Source organism: Nannospalax galili, unplaced genomic scaffold, assembly GCF_000622305.1.
Source record: "Nannospalax galili isolate Female #2095 unplaced genomic scaffold, S.galili_v1.0 scaffold1908, whole genome shotgun sequence".
Classification (NCBI taxonomy): Eukaryota; Metazoa; Chordata; class Mammalia; order Rodentia; family Spalacidae; genus Nannospalax; species Nannospalax galili.
In genome coordinates, this window is record NW_008357926.1 from 1,948 (window position 1) to 11,360 (window position 9,413).

Below are 9,413 nucleotides of genomic sequence, written 5' to 3' on the forward strand. Positions count from 1 at the left end.
TCTCTTTTATGGTTTTTAAAAGCTGTTTTTCTAATTCTGCTGTGTGTGTTTTATGTTTGTGTGTATTATATGTGTGTGGTGTATGTGTATGTTATATATTTGTCTGCATTTGTGTTTTATATGTATATGGTATATGTGCACATGTGTATTATCCATTTGTGTGGATGTGTGTTTGATGTGCGTATGATGTATGTGCCCCTGTCTGAGTGGTGCTTGCCTACAGCCAGAGGAGGCTCTCAGATGCCCCCTCTATCACATTCTGCCTTGCTCTTTGAACCGGGGTCCCTCCCTGAACCTGGATCTGGCTTTTTGAAGGCCATACTGGCAGCCAGCCAGCCACAGCCATCTTGCTGTCCCCACGCCCCACAGTGCTGGTTCAGACATACTCATGACCACGCCTGCCTTGTGATCTGGGTGCTGGGAAAACTCTGGTCTTCATAGCTGAAAATGAAGCTCTCCTAATCACTGAGCCATCTGTCCAGCCCCAACCCTGACTTCTGATCTCAAGCTTAGAACTTGTTATATAAACCATGAACTCATAGAGATCTGCCTGCATCTGCCTCCAGATTGCAGGGATTAAAAACGTGCACCACTGTGTTGGTCAGCTTCTGTCAACTTGACACAAGCTAGAGAGACCCGGGAAGAGGGAACCTCAACCAAAGAATTTCCCAGATCAGGTTGACCCGTGGCCATGTCTGTGAGGCATTTTCTTAATTGCTGTTGATGTGGGAGGAGGGCCCAGACCACTGTGTCCCCTCGTCACTCCACCACGTTTGAAGTATTTAATCCCTGTGTAGAGCTGTCTGGTTTCCACTGGATTGAACAGCGCAGGTGCAGCTGACACACGGCCTGGCTCAGGTCCTCCCTCCTGCTCTCCATTCTCCTGGGTGTCTTTATTTTTGTTGTGTTTTGATTGTTTATTTGTTTGTTTTGTTTTGACACATGGTCTCATGTGGCCAAGGCTGACATCAAATTTTCTGTGTAGCCAAGGCTGACCTTGAACTCCTGATGCTCCTTCCTGCCTGTAGTCCGTACTGTGACTACAAGGGTGGGTCGCTACCCTTGGCTTCTCTTTCCTTCCTTTCCTTCCTCCTTTCTTTTTTATATTTTTATTTATTTATTTAGCAGGTATGAGTGAGTATGCATGTGTGTCTTGGCAGTCCTGTCCTGTCAAGACCGGTGGCAGTCCTGCGGTTGTTAGAGGACAACGTCAAGGAGCCTGTTCTATTTTTCTATCACGTGGGTCCCAGGGATCAAACTTAGGTGCTCAGACTTGGTGGCAGGTGTCTCTACTTGCTGAGCCACCTTGCCAGCCCTTGTTTCTGCCTTTAAAGAAGAACCATGCAAACCACCCCTTCCTCCTCCTGACCTGCCAGGGGAGCTCCCTGGCTCCATCTCAGGGGCAAAGCTCCTCTTCAGAACGGCCCTCTCTCTCCTCACTCAGTTCCTCTTGAAGTCTAACCACTGTTTATCTACTGGCAAATCAGGTCCTTTTGGAGCAGCTCTCAAGCTGGGAGGGGGGATGGAGAGAGAGAAGTTTTCTCACCCCCTCCGGCAGGGTCTGAACTCCCTCTTGGTGCCTGTGACTCAGGCAGCTCTGAGCCTGTGCTCTCTTTCTCTTCCAGGACATCGAGGGCACCTTGACCAGGTATGATGGGCGTCCCAGGGCACCGTGCTTTCTGCTTCACTCACACCCACGTTCAGCACACACCCCCACACACACACCATTGCCATAACGTGGCTGTAAACTGTTCAGCTGCAGGAGGGAAGGTTCAGCTGGGCACAGTAGCACGTGGCCTGCTGGGTAAAGAGAAAAGCCCATGTCCAGCTTCCAGCTCTTCAGCATCTGCTCTTTCCCAGCTGCCCCTGGGTGCTCCTCTTGTGCAATGGTGGGTCCTGTTCCCTCCTCCCTGCCTCCTTGTCCTCTCCCCTCTGCCTCCACCTCCATCCTCATCTCCATATCTCCTCCTGCCCCTCCCTCACCCACATCCCTGGTCCTGGCCTCCTGGCACCCAGCTATCTAGTCCTACAATGTTCCCTCTCTGTCTCCATCCCATGTACCCATTTTATAGGCCCTTTCTGCCTGCACTTGATTCCTTGAACTTACATCCAGCTCACCATGTCTTCACAGGAGTCAGGAATTTCAGCTTAACAAACCAACCCCAGTTCTGGTGGACCTAGAGGACAAAATCAATGAAGCAAAATCAAGACATGAGTTCACCATAGAAAGCATGAAGAAATTCATAGGTGAGGAGACGGCTCTCACCTCCTGGGCTCACCTGTGGATTCTCTCCACCACCCCACAGGACTGGCTGAGCCCACAGGTGTCAGCGGTTACCCCTGAGCCCCTCTAATCCCAGGCTGTCCACTGAGAACTTTTGAAACACTGTCATCAGGCCTCTCTCACTCTGTGCTGTCATAGGGTTTTTATATGTTGTATGTGGTACTGGGGTGGGAACCCAAGGCTTTATGCTTGCAGACAAGTATCTTCCAACTGAGCCACATCTGCAGCCCCAGATCACCTTCTGTGACAGCATCTCTGTCCTGTTCTCCAGATAGTGAGTCACAGGTCAGATGCTTGCTGCCATTTTGGTGGCTGCTGGCCACAGGAGCCTCTGGGCACCAGAATGTAGCATCACGGCAGTAGGTGAGGAGTCCACGTCGACTATGCAAGTCTTAGAAGTAAATAGAATATGAAACAGCAATGAAAAGAAATCCAACAGTGGCATGGGAGGGTGTTTGGCAACTGGTATTACTTGAAACTGAGTCAAAGACCTGCAGGAGAAGGGAAGACCTCCAGACAGGAAGGCAGAGAGAGGAGGGAGAACAAGAGATGGGGAGGAAAGAGGTGAGGGAGAGAGAGGAGGATGGAAATAGACCGGCAGCTCCACAAGGGGAGCACTTAAAGACAATCAGACCCTGTTACACAGTGGTCTCTTACTGGTAAGTTCAAATGCTCCTCCCACATCAGCCTGTAGCAGTGGACTACAGGCACCCAGCATGTTCCTGGTTTAATTTTATATTTTGAAATAACATTATTTTGAAAATACTGAGCTAAAGAAAGTATATTAAACAATTTTGCCTTTTGTGTTGTTTTCTTTGAGACAGCACCCCCCTGTAGCCTTGGCTATCCTAGAAATCACCGTATAGACCAAACAGGCCCTGATCTCACAGAGATCTTACGTGCCTCTGCCTCCCAAGGCATGCACCACCATCCCAGCTAATGTTACGTTCCTTTTTTTCTTTAGACACTGTCTGGGTGTATGTAGCCCAGGCTGTCCTTGAACTCACTATGTGTATTATCTGGGCTAAAGCTTGTCGTCATCCTTCCCCTCAGCTTCCTGAGTGCCACCGTGCCCTGCTGGTCTTTTACATTCCTTTTTTTCTTTAGACACTGTCTGGGTATGTGTGGCCCAGGCTGTCCTTGAACTCACTATGTAGTATTATCTGGGCTAAAACTTGTCATCATCCTTCCCCTCAGCTTCCTGAGTGCTACTGTGCCCTGCTGGTCTTTTACTCTTGTAAAATGTCCACTGAAAATTTAGTAGACATTCACGTCTGTGGCCCCCACTGCATTTCTGGGTGGAGCTGCACTGGAGAGCCACTGAGGGCAACCCAGGGCAGCTCTGCATGTTTGGACGCTGAGGATACACGAGGAGTTCTAGCCCCCATCTCCCCAGACTCTGAAATCAGTGCCTCACTGTGTGGTGCTGGCTCCTTGGTTATCCTTGGTTAACCTCTGAGGACTCTGCATTTCCTTCCCTCTCTCCCATAGACAGGCTCCAGGCTGATGGGAAGGAAGACAAGAGCAGATTCCTGGACAGCTTGAAGGAAGAGGACAAGGAGAGCTGTGAGTCCCTGGGCTGCTTCCTGCTGTTTGGGGGCAGCAAGCCATGCAGAGGGAGATTGTGCCTTTCCGGGGAGGGAAGGCCCTGTGGGTGGAGAGGACTAATATGAGGTTTTATTGCTTTTCTCTTTTCTTTTCTTTTTCTTTTTTTATTTTTATTTTCATTTTTTCAGACAGGGCCTATTTATGTAGCCCTGGCTTCCTTAGAACTCACTATGTTGCCCTGGCTGACCGTGAAATTACAGTGCAGACCAGACAGTGCTCACAGTGATCTGTATACCTCTGCCTCCCAAGTGCAGGGATTAAAGGCCTGTGGCTCCACGTCTGCAGATTAAATTACGTGTATGTGTGTTTCTGAGGTTGTTAGTGCAGGTGCATGCAGTGCCCTCAGAGACCAGAAGAGGGCAGCACAGCCTCCTGGAGCTGGAGTGACAGGCAGTTGTGAGTCCCCTGAACTGTGCTGGGAATCAAACCTTCCAAGAGCAGTGTGCACCCTCAACCCTGAATCTTCACTCCAGCCCATGTTTTATCACTTTAGACTCATGCAATTCACAAACAGTGACAACCTTCCAATTTAAAAATGTTCAAAACAAAGAGAAATTGCCAAATTGATTTCTTTGTTGCATAAGGTGGAGTCAGCTCAGTCTAGTCTAAGCAGACTTACTGGGCCCAGCTAGCTCAGCATAGCTGAGGAATCGAGATTCGAAGTCGTAAAAGCTGTCGTGATATCATCAGAGATGATTCTGTTACCAAATTCTTTACCTTAGGGTAAAGCCTAGGCTCTTGCAGCCACACCAAGCCAGGCTCAGCAGCCCTTCCCCAGCACACCAACTAAAGAGAGAAATCACAGTTAAAAGCAGGGAATAGAGATTTATTCAATGTGGGCACATTCAGAAGAGAAAGAAATAAAGGGAACAGTGATCCAAGTCCATTTGCAGAGTTCTGACCTAAGGTTCAGTTTTAAATAGAGGGCAAGAGGTCTTCATAACTAAGCCCAGCACTGACCCATCACTGTCTCAGCTCTGTCCTCCACTGCTCTGATAATCTGTCAGAACCTGTGAGATCTCTCCCAGAGAGGCAAGTTCTTCCTCTGGCTGCACCAGGGTCCAGCCTCTCCCTTCCCTCAGTGTGGGGTTCCTGGGGATTGTCATTCTTTGAGGCCCATTCTTTCAATAGTGTGATGCCATAGGGAGGGACAGTGTCTGTCTTTAGAATGCTTCCTCTCCTGCCAGGGCCACTGTGGTGCTGCCCCCTGGTGGTCACAACAGAAGTGCCATTGGCTAAGGGCCTCCTGTGTACTGAGCACCCACACCCGTGTCAGAACCCCACAAATCTCCTCCAAGGTGGGGGTTGCTGTCAGCAGGTCATGATGAAGCTACCTGAACTCTTATGAGGAAAGAGGGTATATCTCAGTTTGTGGGATTAATAGAAAGTTTCAAATTTATTCATCTACTCAGCATGGTGCCATATACCTGTAATCCCAACATGCAGGAGGCAGACAGAGGAACATGGCTAGTTTGAAGTTAACCTGGTTTCCACAGCAGTTTATAGATCATCTAAGGTTATTATTATGAGACAAGTTTTCAAAAAAAAAATCCTTCCACCAATGTATCCAAACACAGAAGGAAATTCGTCTATCTCCTAGCAGGAAATTGCACTCTGCGCTGCCCAGGGGTGGACAGGTTCAGGGCTTCCTCCATCAGCATCATTCTGGCAGGAGGCGCTCCTGGAGGTTGAGAGGATGGTTTATGAGTTCCCCAGCTCACACCTGGTCGGGGGTTTAACTTCCCAAGACCCAGCACAGTGGGCCAGCAGGGACCACCTCCACCTGTCACACAGAAAACCCAAAAGGTTCCTGTCCTTCCCCAGAGGTGGTGGGTGGTCCCCACCTGGAGCCAGTAGTTGATGTTACTGATGGTGGCCAGGTGTTTGCTTTGAATTTGCAGCTTCTGGTTATCAAGACCAAAATATGTTTTCTTTCTCCAATTCCTAGGGCTCCAATTTGAGAAAAATAATGCTGAGTCGCCCACCTCAGGTAGGAGTCCTGGCTGGCACACTGGTCTTCCTGGAGAGATGGGAGGGGACCTGAGGTCTGCAGGTCATCATGCTCTGTCCATCCCCAGCACTGACAGGGCAGGGGAAGGTCAGACCAGACCTCAGGAAGAGCTCCCTAACATGAAGGACCCCTCTTCCCCTGAACAGAGTGGTTGCTGTCAGTTCCCTCCTGAGATGTCCAGGGACAAGGACAGAGCAGAAGGAGGGGTTAGATACCAAGGTCAGGAGGGGCTGGGAGGAGGGGCTGTGGACTCTTCCAGATTTCAGGTGCCAGAGATACTAGACATGGGCAGGGCCGGGCATCTCATCTACCTCCTCTGCCTCCCAAACTACTTCTTCCCCTGGAAGTATCCAGTCCCCAACATAGACACTTATCTTGCAGTGCGCCCCACCTCTACCTGCTGCCGCCTCTGCAGCTCAACAAGCCTGGGCTGCTTTAGGGATTCCTGCTGACCAGTCCTTCTGAGCACTGGCCTCTCTTTTCCTTCTCTTTCCAATGGTGATGGACCAACAAACCACAGTGTCAAATGCCCATTACACACTCCGTCCCACCCCACATTGGAATCTCTTTGTGGGGACAGCGGCCCCTTCAGCATCCCTCCTGCAGGAAAGCAGAGCATCTTATGGGGAAGTTCTGGAGATGGAGACCACCCCAGTCCTACAGGGAGCCATGATCACATGAGGGTGACATTGGTTGAGTGAGTCTGTAGGTGACAGGAGCTGGGAAGAGACATAAGATGCTAAACAGATAGATGAGGAATATATATGTATTTAATTACTTATTTGCATTTAATTTTATTTTAAACTTTTTAACATTACAAATTACATTCACATACTAATACATCAGAGGACAATTTGCAGAGTACTTTCTGTCTTTCCACATCATGGGGGTCTCAGGATCTAATTCAGGCTGTCAGACTTGACAGCAAGAGCTTTTACCTGCTGAGTCATCTCATCACTCCCACTATTCTGTACTTTAAAAATATTTTATTTATTTTTCTTTTATGTGTATTAGTATTTTGACTGCATGTATGTAAGTACACGCCTGTCATACAATGCCCATGGAGGTCAGAAGAAGTTGTCAGATCCCCTGAACCTGTGACGTTATGGACAGTTGTTAGCTGCCATGTTGGGTGCTGGAACTGATTCTGGATCCTCTGCAAGAGCAGCCATTGCTCTTAACCGCTGAGCCATCTCTCCAGCTCCTATTTTGTTTTTTGGAGACAGGGTCTCAGATAGGCCAGGCTGGCCTTGAACATGGCAATGGTCCTATTTCATCCTCCTCCCTGATGGAACCGCAGGAATCACCACCACGCCTGGTGCAGGTTGTTGCTCCCATTCAGTGCCAGGGGCTTCTTCTCATTGCTTGGGCCCTGGTGTCTGCCCACACCCCCAGGTGGAATAGGGCGGTTCCTAACTGTCTCTCCCCACACTGATCCCCCTCCCTTTCTTTAAACAACTATTTACCAAAGCAGCAATCCAGCCAGGCCTGGAGCCAAAGATGTGAAACACTGGTGTGGGTCGCCAGTGGCCGCCCCCATGAACCCGAGCACTCGCCCTTCCCCACACTCCTTCCACCGTCTCTCCAAACCCCTCACGCAGCAAGGGAGCATTAGAACTGCAGCCAAGATGGAAATGAGACACAGTGAGGAGACAGAATGAGCCCATCCTAGACTTCAGCAGAGACGGGAGCAGCTCTGCTCAAGCCTCTGAGGGGAGCAGTGGGACACCCTAGGCCTTAACGAATTGTCATTCAGTGTCTGACCATAATCAAAGGCTGGAGCCAGGCAGGTCCTGAAAACTCCTCTTTGTGTATTCCACCGCTCCATATCATTCTGTGTTTGAGGGACTCCGCTTTAACATTTATTTTTATTGAATGCATGTGTGTGTGGAGGTCAGCAGAAAACGTGCAGGAGTTGGTTCTCTCCCTCCACCACGTAGGTTTCAAGGATGGAGCACAGGTTGCTAGGTTTTGTGTCATCAGGCCTGGGGATAAGCACCTGGCCTCATGATTCCACTTTAGAAAATTAGGCTGACAGCTGGTGAGACGGCTCAGCGGTTAAGAGCGAGGACCGCTCTTGCAGAGGACTGGAGTTCAGTTCCCTGGTGGTTCACAATCACCTGTAACTCCAGCTCCAGGGGATTTGACATCTTCTTCTGGACTCTGAGGGCATCTCCTGTCACATGTACCCATACCCACACACAGACATACACATACAAGTAACTAAAAATAAAATAAATCTTTTTTTAAAAAAGAAATTAGGCTGAGCTTTGACATCTCATAGGAACCCAACTCTTGCTTGAGAAATGAGGACCAGGGATTATGGGAAATGGGGGAGACATGGCCTCATGCTTTCAAGGTCTGATTGTTCAGGCTGGAATGGTCTTAGACCAGGGCCTCTTTCTGAAGTGATTTTACCACCATAACGGGGAGCTCCCCTCTGCACCCACAGAACAGCACCCAGTAAAATCAGGGATTAGCTTTAAGGATGGGATGGAGAGTGGGCTGATGTGGGGAGCATGGGCCTGGTGGTCCTCACCTACAATTCCAGCCCTTGGGACATGCAGGCTAAAGGATGAGAAGTTCAAGGTCATCCTTGGCTTCATAGTTCCAGGCCAGCTTGGGTTGTATGAAACCCCTTTTCAGAACAAACAGGCAGGGACAGGACTTCCCTGGGGACTTGGGTTGGGACATGGAAGAGAACGTCTCCCTCCCGCTGCACCAAGGGAAGCTCAAATACTGGGCATTGGACAACTTGACCCCCAGGCTGCCCCTCTTTATATCTCTACAGCCCCTGTGACCCTGAATGTGGCCTCGGCTGACCCAGACCTCACCCAGTCCTAGGATCTAAAGAAAGTGTCTTTGTACCTCATCCGTGGAGGCGCTGGGAATAAGCAGTCAAAACCCAGACCCTTCTACCCTTACCACTGCGTGCTGGGCTCCCAGGGCCTGTCCTCTGGCCGCCAGGTCTGGGAGGTGGAGCTCTAGGGGACCGAGGGTGGGGTGTGTGCGGAGGACGTGGCCACAGAGCTGGGACCTGGGCTGCAGTCAGGACCATCTCTGGGTGCTGAGGATCTCTGCCTCTGGATGCCAGCCTATCACCAGCAGCAGTGCCGGACAGAATCTCCCCCCTGTTGAGGCACAGCTGCAAGGGGCCGCCCAGCGCCCAGTGCCCCTTTCTCCTGCACCTAACTGCCCACGGTGCCTGTCTCTGGACCTGGCCTGGGCAGGTCTGACCCTCATCCTTTTCTGAGATCTGAAAAGCACCAGGCTGTGTGCACAGTCCAGTAAGAACAATAACAACACAGCTGCAAGGGGCCGCCCAGCACCCAGTGCCCCTTTCTCCTGCACCTAACTACCCACAGTGCCTGTTGCTCTGGACCTGCCCGGGGCAGGTCTGACCCTCATCCTTTCCTGCTGAAAAGCACCAGGCTGTGTGCACAGTCCAGTGAGAACAATAACACTCAGGGCAGGTTTGTTTGCTTCTATTTCTAGCCCTGCCCTTCCCAC

General features: G+C 50.3%; 1 pseudogene; it reads left to right on the plus strand.

Moving 5' to 3' along the window:
* LOC108490062 overlaps nt 1-9,413 on the plus strand; it is a 16,426-nt pseudogene that overhangs the window by 1,940 nt on the left and 5,073 nt on the right.